Genomic DNA, 14,693 nt, shown 5'->3' with positions numbered 1-14,693 from the left:
TTTATTTGCTACTTAAGTAGAAATTTTTTCAAACGATTATTTAAGTATAAAAAGTTATTTTATAATAGTATATACGCTACTTTTAATGTGTTCAGAGTATCCTTTGGTATAATCTTCTATACTTAAAATATAAGTATACCAAAAATAAAAATTTTCTTCTTTTATATTCTTAAAAATACTAATTCCAACACTGTTAACTTCAAATAACTTAAGAATTTGAAGAAAGATAGTTACAACAAAGATCACAATTGTATAGAAAGAAATTGCTAGTCATATCTTCAAATGAGATCGAGTAATTATTTATACAAGTATAATGACACCATCTCGTGCATGTATGGCACTGTATCATTCCAGGATTTCTTCTTATCTCGGCGTTTCCACAAGCTAAACATTGATTGATGCAGTGTAAAGATTTGTCCAAACATTGAGTTTTCAAATTTTTCCGAATATTCAGTGGATTGATCTCAGCAGAAATATCCTTTAGCTTCATTTTTGAAATTTCTATGATAAAATGTATGACGAATATCCCACAATTAAAAGTATCTTGTTGTGTAGGATAGTTGTTCTTACGAGAAACCCAAGAAACTTTATTTTCTGGAAAAACCCGTCTGTAGCAGTGAGAAAAGTTATTTATAAAGTTTTTTGGTACATCAGTCCCAACTGCAATAGGATCCATATAATAAATATGCCCATTGGTAATGTCAGCATAAAATAAAACCCAATGGGAGTTATTAAGATTCGTGGGAAATAAAATTGCTGTTTTATCAGTCCAGCATCTTCGCAATTCACTAAAAAACTGGTGTCCAACGTCTTTACAATTTTTTATTAAAATACTTATACTTAATTCACAGCAAACGTAAGCAGTTGTTGCATATGAAGGTGACTCTGAAATAGCCAAGTGCGCAAAATAATCGATCAAACCATTTGTAATCCAACTATTATTATACAGCGAATTATAATCTTCACCGAATAAATAAACAAACTGCGTATCGTCGTTGACATTTTTTGTAAATAAAACGAAGTAGATTCTGGGTGCAGTAGGAGCATAATAATAGTTTGCATTTTTCACTGTGAAATTAGCATTCAATTGAATCGAGGAATTGGTACTGTTATGGAGAGCTTGTTGGATGTTTTTTGATTCATAGTATGTACTTCTTTTTTTTTTTACTTCCAGGTTCGGTTTCCAACTTTTTTCCGACAATAAGTTATCCGGCTCATTAACAGGCTTCGATCGTTTTCTTCTAATTACTATTGGTTCTTTGAGATTCAATTGAATATATGCAGCGTTCAGAGAGTTAAATAAATTGTCTATAAATTGACCAGCTTTCATCTTGCCTAAATCTTCAATTTTGGTATTTTTGAAATGATTTTCAACTGTACTGTTGCAATGATGTTTCTTAGAAATTAAAACGGACCAGAAAGGTAGAACTGGTATCAATTTTTCCATAAAATATTTTGCTGCAGGTGTTGATTGGTATATATTTGTTTTTTTTGAATTAGTGTCAGAATTCAATATTATTGTTTCAATATTCTTTTTAATAACTAAAAAATGTAAATAAAAAGGACTGGATTGAAGTATGGCATTGGTTTTTTTCTTCTCATCTTCTGACTTTTCTTCTTCTGCGGGTAGCTTTGAATTATCTGGATCATCATCAGAAATATCAGAGATGTCAGTATCAGTTGTGTTGGTCGATAAATATTGTAATGCTGTTGTATATTTTTTAGTTTCATACGGCAATAATAAAATAGTTAATAATGACTCAATTAATTTTGACAATAAGTTAAGGTCTTGACAATGAACAATAGTAGCTATTGCTTCTAAAAATATTTTGGATTGATGTTTTTTTACACCTTTGGCTTTCAGTCGTCGAGAAATCATTTTCATGAAGTGAGCGTAGCAAGTAAAGAGAGGTGTGATGTCTGTCGGCAGAGTTTTATTTGAAAATATAACATCGTATGTCAGTTTTAAATAGTCACTAACGGTTAAGTTATTCCAACCATTCAGTATGGCATTGATGCTTGCCCATGACCAATCAGTAATTGCTGCTCCAAAACAAGGCCATGGAACTTTATTTTCGGTCCAAAAATCTTTAAAATATTTTAAACAAGCAGATATTGATAGAGCTGTATGGTTATTTGTTATTAACTCTAGTACGGGATATATTTTATTCTGAATGTTAACTACGCCAGCGTAATAATATATTCTTTTTGATTCTGCGTATGGCTTCCTGACGACAGAACCAGTAGCATCGAAATAGATGGTTAAATTTTTATGAGTCTTTAAAAGTTGTACTTGCTTTATGGTTCCCAAGTATACAGTGAAAGGTGACGTAAACTGGCGGATGTAGGGATGGTCTGATTTGGTGGACTTGATCGCAATATCAGCAACATCATTAGAGTGACAATCATTTCTGGTTTTGTACTCAGTTTTTGCAGTACTTAAAACTTTTCGTGAATGTGTAAATTTATAATTTTTAGATTTTTCAGCTAGATTTGGGTCCATATTATTTACTGACTCTTTGTGAAAAGTACTTGGTTTGGTGTACCTCAAACAACGTTGAACTTTAGCTGGCCGGATACCTCGCAATTGGTAAGAAAGAGGCAATGTGTGCTTTTCTGAACTCTCAGTTGAATAAACGTGAATAATTGTTTTTAAGCCAGTCATCTGTCCGAGAAACTTGAATTTTATATGACATTCAGGCTGCTTACAGTAGGCATAATCACGAAACGTTTCATTTTTACCGAATTTTATTCCTTTGAAAATGATAACACAGCTGATGTCTAATTTTGGCGATAATTGATCGCGAAGGTAATAATGAATTAACTCTGGCGATAAATGATCATCGTTGACAATTTTGGTGGAATAAACTCTAATTGAATCGATGTATAGATAAATATTTTTTAATAATTTAATATTACCTGCAGTATCGGAAGTATCATTATCATTATTTTCTTTAAGTTCCATCGACATTGAACTCATGCTTTTTATCAGATGGCATTCTTCGTTATTACTAACAGATGAAAAAGAGTTAGACTTAGCTGTCAAATGAACATTTGGAGATTTTTTTGGGAGTGATAATGCATTGATAATTTTTGTCTTGAATTCGTTTCTATTATCATTCCAGGCAAAGTATAAATTTGTTCGGAAGTTTCTGATTTCTCCTTTTTTTAAATGAAAATGCTGGCATAATTTCAATAAAAGTGGTTTATTATAAACTGGGTTCACTCCAATCTCTTCAAGGTTCTTTACGTGTGAGAGTAATGCATAATAAACTGAAGTGATGTTAAACTTCATGCTTACTTAATCAGCCGAATTTAAATTAAAAGAAAAATTTATTCTGGAGTATTTTTTTAAATTTTTGTAAATATAAATAAAAATTTACATGACATATTCAGAATTGGAATAATAATCTCAATACAATGACATTTTATAGTGAAGAAAGAGCTAGTAGAAGAAAACAACAATGAGGTTATGTTTTTACTCTGTTGGTACAATACCATAAAATTACTTGATTGTAATGTTTACAATTGTAATTTTTGTAACAAACGTCCTTTCTCCAATTTTTTTTTTTATTATAATTTATTGTTGCGTCTTGGGACCTCTTAAAGACACAAAAGTCTAGATTTTCTTTCTTTAGTAAAATCAATTTTTTTTTTTTTATCAACTTAAAAATGAATTTGAAATTTAAAAAAAAAATGGATCTTTAGTTTTTTGTCAATTCTAAATATTCAGTTTTTTATTTTATACGTTTTATTAATTTTGACCGAGATATTCTATTTTCAAATTTTTTTGGAATTTGTTTTTTTTTTTTATTATTTAGAAAATAAAACTAAGGAATAAAAAAAAAAAAATGGATACTTAGATTTTTTAAAGTTACAAAAGTTTTTTTTTTTATTTTATAATTTGGATCAATTTTCAAATTAATATGCTTATTTTTACTTTCTTTTAAATTTATTTTGGTTGCTAAATGGTGAACAAAGCTTAAAAGTGAAAAAAAAAAAAATGGACATTTAAATTTTTCAAAAATATAAATGCCCTATTTTTTATTTTGTGAATTTTATTTATTTTGAGTTTGATATGTTCGTTTTGGAATGTTTTAAAATTTATTTTTATTAATAACAATAAATTAAAAATGAAAACAAAAAAAAAAAAAATGGACCTTTAGAGAATTCAAAAATAAATAATTTGAGTTTTTTTTGTATCAGATTGGATGATTATTTCATAAGTTATAACGTTCTAAAGATTCTAAGCCAAAAATTTAAAAAATTGTAAAATGGGCCTTTAGATTGTAACTAGCTAATCATAATGTGTTAATTTCATCGAATTTTGTCTAAATTTAAAGTCGCAAGACCTTCGTAAATTTTTATTTTTGAAATTGCTGGACAACTGTATTAAAAAAAGAAAAGTTTTTTTCATGGATATTGACGTTTTCAAATTACGCGCCATTTTCCATTTTTAAATTTTCAATAATATGACATATAACCAAGATATGCTTGGTCAAATATTTTATTTGTGAGCTGTCTGCTAACTTTATAGTCATAATATTAAAGCAAAGTATTATTATATTAACTCTAATAAATAATTCTTATATAGACACAAAAAAATATATTCATTTGAAATAAATATATAAATATTTGTTCGAGGTTAATAAATATATATTTGAACCTAATGATTATTGATTTAAAAGTTATGGTGTTAGGCAGCAGCAGATGGAGTAGTTCGGTGCTCGCCACTAGATCGCGCCCGCCATTTGTAGTATCCCTGGTAAGATACTTATTTTAGAGTTTTTATATTCCGAGCTTGAAGCATTTATGGGACGAGTTATCTGCTGAAAACTTTTGGTAGTAATATAGACGTATCCTGCATTACACTATGACATTAATGTTTAATATTAATATTTTTCCTGAACAATTTTTGTCATAGTAAGAACAAACGTACGCGTGAAGGAAATAAATTATTTTTCTAAACATGCATTTATTGAACTGTTAAATAAATATTCTGTCATTTCAAAATAATATTTAATTATTATTAATAACTCATTCTCTATAATGATCATTCATACATTTCATTATGACTCCTTTATAAACTCTACAGGTGATCAATTTGATTTTATGCTTGCTACTAAACGCGTAATTATCTTTACTAAATATTTTATAGTTTCTAATAACTCGTTTTGTTGGTGGATTATAAAAGATTTAGTTAAAACAACCAAATATATGATTGGCAATGGGCAATCAAATCATTTTCTTGTCATAACTAAAATTTAGTTGTCAGGAGAAAAATTTTTTTTCAGTGTAAATACTTGGTACTTCATTGTGTATGTACGCATGCGTGAAAATCGTATAGGGTTGACTATTTGAAAATGAGGGGAAGTTAAGTTTGATAGTTAATTGAAGATGTACAAATTATCTTCGAAATAAATAGTCAATGATAATACTATTAACTGCAAAGATTGAAATTTATTTATCTCAATATATTTAACTGTACACGATGTGAATCGGTTGTGAAATGAGTGATTTTTAAAAATTAAGTATAGCTTATTGTTAAAGATCATCTCCAAAATCGTCATAGTACTCCTCGTTGTTGATTTGTCGGCTGCGAAGTTTTTTTATAATTTCAAACTCATTTATTCTTTCAAAAGCTACTTCAGCGCTCATTCCCTCAGACATCATTTTGTTATTTAAATTCTTCCAAAATTTTTCAATTTCGGTATTCGACTCCACGGTCGTTTTCTTGGCTTCCCGGGTCGAATAAGTGCCTTTTTGTATCTTTGTTATCGTTGTTCTGTTCTCCGAATACTGAGACTTCAAAGCATCTGAAACAAAAATTTTCCTAAGAATTAAAAATCTTCATTAGCTTTTATTGATATGTAACGGAAAATTTTTTTCCTCGATTCTGCATGTACAAACGTTTAAAAGATATGGTTAGAGGTAAGATTATTCAACAATTAGGAGAAATGAAGTTTGTGTTGTTAACTGTGCATGTGCTCGTTATTAAAATATGTTAATGATAATATTATTAAATGTACCGTTGAGTACGTTTGTTTTACAAATTGTACATGTACATATTATTGAAAGATGCGCTTAAGGGTATTATTCTTAAACACAAAAGCTGAAGCATGTTTTGCAACTTTTCAAAATCGAGCTCAAATTTTGTTTAGTTAAAATTCATTCACATTCTAAATTATTTTATGCTGTTATTGAACAATGATAGAGAACTTTTATCACATTGCAATACTCACCCATGAAAGCATTTGGGTGGCAATGCTTTGCTAGAACAGCATTTAAATCCCTGTGGAATGATTCCAGATGGTTGTTTGTTCTGTCATCCAACATTTCAAATACAAAAAATCCTTGAGGCTTTATTTTTCCGAGCCAAAAATTTTCATAATATTCAAAATATCTGGAAAATAATTCTCCAAATTTCGTAGTAGCCTCCATCTTTATAATTTTATAAACCGATTCTATCGTTTCTGGGGGTAATAAGGCTAAAAGCTTCAATTGGTGTAGTATATACAATGAAAATGTCAGGAACGGTTTGTTTGTTTTTTTTTTTTTGCCTAAAAGTTCTTTAGCCTTACGGAAAATAGCCTGAACAAATTTTAATTAATCATTTTTTTTTTTTTAAATAAAATATCAAATTATCTTCCCTGCTTAAAAAACCCGATAGATTCTTATAGCTGTATGTGCAAGGCTCTATACTTAACTATAGAACTTTTCATAGAACTCATTCATTCTCATAAAATGTCTATGGGAATTTATGAGAATTTATTGGATTCTATGAGATTTTCTAAACAGAGTTGGTACAATAAGAAAATTTAAAGGTTAAAACCTAATGAATTCATCAAAACTCACTTGAGCGTAATGAAAATAGCAATGCCTTGCCACAATATCCGGAAATGCTGATTCCAGAGCATTGTGCAATCCTTTTTCATAATCAGACATGTATGACTTCGGAATAAAAGTCGGAAATGTCTTTTTAATAAAACTTAAAGTATTATCATAGCGTTTCTCTGCTTTGTTTGCCGTCAATATATTCATACATGCAATAGGCTAGAAAGCAATAAATAAATTATGAATAAATGATATTTTTTCAGCTTATTTACATACTTCAAGCTGTAAGGAAAAGATTTTTATTCAAGTATATGAAGATTTGATTGTACATGTACAAACAAATTCGAGGCGTGATTATAATAATAGAGCTACTGGCTGATAAAAAAGTAGTGGCTCTTTAATTTAATGTACATGTACTTTTTCATGTGGTAGGCTGCGGATATCTTAATGAGATAATTAATTAAATCCAAGCTTTTTTGGATAAATTGTACATGTACAAACGAGTCGCAGGCATTGAGATAATTAGAGTAACCGGATAAAAAAAACCCGGGTCAAAATGGCATACAAAAGTATTTGCGAGCTCGAAGAGCTTGAAAATGTATTCACAATAGTGTTTTCGAGCTCAACGAGCTCGAAAACAGCGGGAAGTTTTGGGGATGGCCCGCAGGGTCAACCGATAGACAGATTTTCTTTCTTTATAATCAATCGTGTTTGTAAACATACTCAATGACTTTTGCATACATAAAATCTTTTTTCAAATATATTTTAGTTGCATACCCACATTATAAAAATTATAAAGTATAGATAATAATTTAATTAATATCGAAATTGTAGAAATCATAAAATTTCAAATGTGTTTTCCTTTTACGATATATATTTAATAATTTTAACCCATATTTCTCCGTAAAGTTCCAAAAATATTTATTTCTGAAAGAAAATGATTCCTCTACCCTTGTAGGAAAAAAAATATTGACAACGGGGCCAGTCTTGGCACAATACTGGGCTACCGAGACTCGGCCTCCCAAGGTTGGTCCGAGATCCGACCAACGTTCAAGTGACGAGTCTTGGTTTGCCAGTCTTGGGCCAAGATTCAGCCAATACTCAAGTGATAAGCCTTGGTTTGCCAGTCTTGGGACAAGATTCAGCCAATGCTCAAGTGACAAGCCTTGGTTTGCCCGTCTTGGGACAAGGTTCAGCCAATGCTCAAGTGACAAGCCTTGGTTTGCTAGTCTTGGGCCAATGTTCAGCCAATACTCAAGTGACAAGCCTTGGTTTGCCAGTCTTGGGACAAGGTTCAGCCAATGCTCAAGTGACAAGCCTTGGTTTGCTAGTCTTGGGACAAGGTTCAGCCAATGCTCAAGTGACAAGCCTTGGCTTGCCAGTCTTGGGACAAGGTTCAGCCATCATACAAGTGACAAGCCTTAGTTTACCAGTCTAAATAACAAATGGTACCTAAAAACTCCTGGCTTCTGTGAACAGCGTAACAGCCTAGTGGATAAGACGCTTGCCTAGCAGTCATGAAGGACCAGGTTCGAGACCCAGCAAATGCAAAAAAAAAATTAGTTTCATCGATCCACCTGATTTCTCTGTGTACAAATTTATTTCCATATGTTACCATCCCGCACATGTCTACTAATATTTTTTTTTTTTTTTTCAATTTATTTTTAATAAGCATAGGTGCTTATTTAGCAACAGTCGTGGCACAAGTCTGGCAGCCAAGCTTGGGAGGAGGTTATCATTTCGAGACTTAGACTGGCTTGGGCCAAGCTTCAATTTAACTCTTGTCCCAAAGTTATGTAGAGTTGCGCCAGTCGTTTACCAAGCTTGGACCAATCACCGTTTCCTCTAAGGGTAAGGATTAAAAATTCGAAATCTAATAAATAATTGAAAATAATTTATTAGATGAATTTAAATTTTTTTCTGCATCCGGGAAAAAAGAAATTGCTGATATGCATACTGTGGTATTTGTTCATTGATGTAAGATTAGTAAAATGTATGACAATATATGAAAAGTCGTTTGCCAGGTGAGTTTGTAAATACTAGAGTGGTAACTTATTCCCAATGGAGAACTAAAACTGTTTCGTGGAGACAATTATTGCAAGTTCTGGGAAATGAGTCATAGCTGCGACCTAGTTGATGTGTGTCTTCAACACGGGTCAGGGCAAATGTTAACGATGTTTTCTTAAGCTACCAGTTGCAGTTGTCCTGGGCAACAAATAAATGCGCACAACATTCCGCGAATATTTCGATCAGTCGGCAAATTGACTTTGAACAATTGAGTTCTGAACTTCAATTAAAAAAAAAACTTCTTTGGGGTGTTCTGGTTAACTTCCTTGAATATTATATACAGAATAATTAAAAAGTAATCTTTTTTTAAGATAAAATGCTTTTTCGTTTTTTGATCCCGAAGTATTGATACCGAACAATACAATAATGAGGGTTGAAATAATCATTTTTTGCTGTTACTGTATATATGTCGCGGATGGTGCGTTCAATGACCATCATAATTTGAGTTTTTCCGACAGTAGTTCAACAAAGCAGCTCATCAGTCATGCAGTAATTTGTATTATTTATTAAATGAAAACTAACATTTGATGGATAATCGTTTTATTAATAAGTTTGATTAATTACAGAGAGAATTGGTTGAAACGTGTTTTATAAATAATTCGAATCCAGTGATAATAGTTTCTGATTTAATCGATGATGGCTCCAAAAATCAAAATCCGGGTGACAGTAAAGGAAGAAATCCGCCGGTGATTGTAATTAACGAGGATTTAAAGGGGGATAGGATCAAAGGATATTTTCCTACTTACCCTTCATATGTTCTGTCATTTGAGTCAATTAAAAAACTGGAGGCACAAGTAGAAGAGTTTAGATCATCGGCAATCTGGAGTATAAAGTCGCCTTTCTTGGTCATCGATACTAACAAAGAGTCGCGATGTGCGAATGCTGGAAAAGTACTTGGGTTTTTGTGGACAATGGATTTATTGTCTGCGTACTACTTGTGTTATGACGATGGCAAAGATTCGACGATCGTTTATACTTTGAACCCATTCACGAATTACGCTCCTCGGCCGTGGGTTACAGTTGAGGCAGCTGCCCAGTTTGATGACAACAAGGGCAAGAAATGGACACTCTACAATCTCCAATATACTAAAGGTACTTTTGTACATTTATTTATAATATTTGAATTGATCTGGAAAAAAATGTTGAGTACCCGGGTAAAAAAAAAATCTTAAATTTGACTTGATTTAACTTAATTTCCTTTGAAGTCGTCGATATGCCGACAACTGTATTCCACATTTTAACTTTTTAAACTTTTTTTGACTTAATATTGACTTAATCTTGACTTTTTTTAACTTTTTTGCCTTAGATTAGACTTTTTTTGACTTAAATTGTTTAGTTTCCTTGAATTTAACTTTTTTTGGCTTAAATTATTTCATTGCCTTAAATTTGACTTATTTTGTCTTAAAAAAACAACTGGTTATCGATTCGAAATCTAGTTTTATATTTTACTTAATTTTAACTTAAAAATTAAGTCAAATCGAATGTGGTTTTAATACTTATTTATTAATTAAACTAATCTAAAATTAAAACTCAATTTTAATTGTAGCAAATTTTTTCAAAATTATTTCTGATTAAATTAAAATTACTATTAAAAAAATTTTGATTGCAATGATTTTTTTTTATTCTGTTTCTGAAGAATTTGTATAAGCTCTTGTTTACAATATCATTCATTTTCATATTGATTAACCAATTCTGCAATAAACGTTTTATTACCTGTATTAATATAAAAACATACCGATAGTAAATTTTCGACAGGAATCGCAAATACATTTTCAGTTACAATGAATTCATATAAGTATGTGATAGTTGGACAAGTCTGACAGGCTCACTTACAATTACTAATTTTTTGACAATCGCATAGGTTATCAATAATTTTTATAAAAGAATGAAGAAGACCAAAACGTTTTTCATTCAAGTATTTAAGGGGGGGTAGGGTTTTAAAGGCGAAAAAAAATCATATTTTTGTGATTTTTTCCCGGCGAGATGAGTAATATAATTTCATTAAACTTAATCACATATTATTGTACAACTTTTAAAGAATGTCAGAAAAAATTTTCAACGAAAAATATTGATTAATAAGCTGGTGACGTTGAATCTCCGGAGGCGCCTCGAAAAAAAGTCGTTTTGCGGTGAACATCATAACTCGTTACCGGATCATCGGAAAAAAAAAAATTGATATGCATTTTAAAGTTGATGTATTTCTCGAAGTAACCACGAAGAGTTTTTTTTTTTTTTTTCGATTTTTTGCAGCACTTGGAAGTGAAAAACGCGATTTTAGCTCAAAAAATCGCGGTTACTTTGTTATTAAAAAATAGAAAAAAATGAAAAACAAAAAAAACTCTTCGTAGTTACCTGTTGATTTATGTGAAGAAGTAATGTTCAAATTTTCAAAGGAATCGGTTCAGTACATTTTGAGTTATGATGTTCGCGGACTTTAAAAATAACGTTTTCGGGAAAATCCACTTAAAGTTTTTTATTCGTGAAAATTTGAAATAAACTATCAATCAAAGAATATGAATTTTTATACTTATATTGAGTCATCAGTTTACATCCTTTGAAAGACACACAGCCGGAGAAAGGGATTCGGAAGAACAAAGAAAATTGCAGCTGATTTCTACTAGGGGTATGTAGGGGCAGGTCGGGCAGGTATAAGAATCAGATATACCGGCCGGTCATTTGAAACGCTGTAACTCCGTTAGTTTTACTCGGATTGATTTAAAATTTGTACACAATATTCTTGACATATTGTTCATTCAGAAAAAAAATTAAAAATTTTTTTTAAATAATTTTAAAACCCTACCCCCCCCCCCCCCCCTTAAATGCTACATAAGAAGAATTATTTTTCAATGTTTATTATTATTATTATAATTAACATTATTACTATAACTCTCGCTCTAATTATTACTGTCATTAATTATATGTTACTAATTATAATTATTTTTTAAATTTGCGTTGTAACTGTCTAATTTTGTTTTATTCTGACTTTAATGTAACTTTTTTTGTCTTAAATCTAAATAAAATATATTTCAATTGAATCAATTTTGACTTGAATGAAACTTTTTTTAACTTAAATCTAAGTAAAATGTATTTAAATCGATGCAATTCTGACTTGAATGTGACTTTTTTTAACTTGAATCTAAAGGAAATAGAGTCAAAGTGAACCAGTTTTGACCTAAACGTGACTTATTTTGTCTTAAATCGATCCTAATGAAGCCACAAAAAGTCAAATCTAAGTCAAATGTTATGGAAATTTTACACTGACTAAAAAAATTAACTTAGTTGACATTTGAAGGATTTTGACTTAAATTTTAAGTCATAATTAAGATTTTATTTCGACCCGGGTACGAGCCTAAGTACAGATCCGTGTTTGGTATCGAGCGCAGACTAGTATCGTGAGCCGAAGACAAGTACTGCCAATGCACAATTACTAAAATCCCGTTTTTACTCGGTAGCTTGTGAAATGAGAATACCCAGAAAAATGGATATGGTGTAGGTTTGGTCGCTTGCTAAATAACTAAAATCGTCGATACAGGAATTACAAGAAAAATGAATTGAAGTTAATTCATAATTGCTTACAGTTATTTCACTTAAAACTGCGGGTGCATCTTAATTACTGAATCTGATGTTTAAAAATGCTCCTTGTGTAATATTAATGCAGAGTAATTGAGCACACGCAGTAGCGAATCCAATATTCAAAGTTAACCCGCGATCCTAGAAATTGTTATATCCTGAATTATAGCGTATTCTCAATAAATATTCGGTTTAATATTTCTAGATATTTATGGGAAATAAATAACAATTAATAAGCGAATTAAATTATTGGTGATTAGGCGATAATTTAGAGATTACGCTATCAAAACTGATTCACGTGGTGAAGTGATAGATCGTGGTTACGAGTCCACGTGAACTACACGGAAGTGGACCTAGCGGATCCAAATCGTGGCAATTATTGTAATTCGCAGTAATTTACGGTATTCAGAAGAATTACGTTATCTTACGGCAAATTACAATATTACACAGGAAAATGTGGTATTTTTACGGTAATTTGCCGTAAATTGCGATAAGCCTGCGGTGTTTTACCGTAAAGCGAAGTATCGCACTGCAAAAACTGTAGAAATGAAAAAACATACGGTGGTTGTAAAAATACCGCAAATTAGGTAAATTGTCGTAATTCAGATCCGCCAGGTTGAGTTGTCACATTGCAGTAGTTATCCTAATTAAGCTAACGGGTCGAATAACAGCTGAGTTCTCGAGTCTGTCACCACGGCAGAAAAGCTTGCACCGTTTCACGACCCGAAAGTTATACCTCAGCTATCTTCGTAATGGCGAATGAGACTTTGAGCAAACTTGCTGATGGCTGAACAGACTAGCACGATAACTGTTCACGGAAAGAAATTTCCTTTAAAAATTACCGTTAAATTCACTGTAATAGCGAGACAAATGGCACGATCTAATCATTTGTCGGTAAGTGAGATAATTTTTAACGTTTTTTCAACAATTTTTACCGTAGTCTACCGTAAATTTCATTCGGTTTTCGGCAAATTTCATGACGTCTACCACAAAATCAATGAATTTTTTCATAATTTGTATTTTAAAAACTGTAATAAATAAAAGCGCCGCATTATGCCCCACGATTGCGGTGAATTTAACGGTAATTTTTAAAGAAAATTTCTTTCCATGTAGTGCTACTTTTTGAAAACTTAATTCAAATGACAATACATTAGTAATTGTGAATATAACTATTTACTTACAGATCAAACTTCATGCGAAAATATATCCTATGACAAGACTCAAGATCTGGCAGGCCATAAAATCAAATTCACATTCGTTTCGGATTTATCAATGAAAGATGAGAGCAGTAAAATAAATAAAATAAATAGAGCCTTGGACCTGTTATTAAGTAATAAATCAGTTAATTTATTGACGTTACCGAGTTATATCAATGCCGAAAAGTCTATAAACGTTTTACATTTCTTTCCTGATACATACATTGAAAAAGGGTATAATACAGAACTAGCCAATAAAAGGTTTGACGCTTACGTAAAATTATTGCAATTAGCAGATACTGATTATGAGTATTCGGACTTTATAACACAGTATCACGAAGCACAGTATTCGATTGTAACTAAAAAGTCAAATTATTTAACGGCGGTAAGCGAGATAACTTTCAACCTGCAGTTTATTATTTTGACAATAATTGTCTTATTATTGATAGCAGGAATTATAATAGTTATTAACAAATTTGATATAAGCGGGGGTATTATGGACGTAATAAAGATGTCGGCAGGAATGGGAGTGACGTCACCATTCGACCGGCTATCAATAAGAATAATTTACTTAAGTGGATTTTTGTTTATTTTCACTGTAATGCCCGAGTTCCAGGGACAAATATCCGCCATTTTGTCAAAGCCTTTGCGCCGTAACGTTGAGTCGTTAAAAGATCTCTACGAAAATAAGTTTCACGTTTACTATGATTGGTTATTAGAGAAAGATATTAGCACTGAAAATTTGTGGGTCACTGATGAGGACAAAAAATATTTACATCCATCGAATCATTCAAAATTAGTTGATTGCTTAGTGAAAGCAAAAATGAATTCAACAATATCTTGTATTCATTTTACAGAGACTCAGACAATTTATGCTTCACAATCGAAGGACTTATACATTTCAAAAGAGGTTATCTTTAAAAAATATTTTGTTTATTGGACAAGAAAGGACTGGGTTGTCAAACACAAACTCGATAAAATAGCTTCGTTATTTGTGGAATATGGTTTAATCTATTATGAAAATAA

This window comes from Microplitis mediator, chromosome 6 (assembly GCF_029852145.1).
Source record: "Microplitis mediator isolate UGA2020A chromosome 6, iyMicMedi2.1, whole genome shotgun sequence".
Taxonomy (NCBI): domain Eukaryota; kingdom Metazoa; phylum Arthropoda; class Insecta; order Hymenoptera; family Braconidae; genus Microplitis; species Microplitis mediator.
This window is presented reverse-complemented; position numbering follows the sequence as displayed.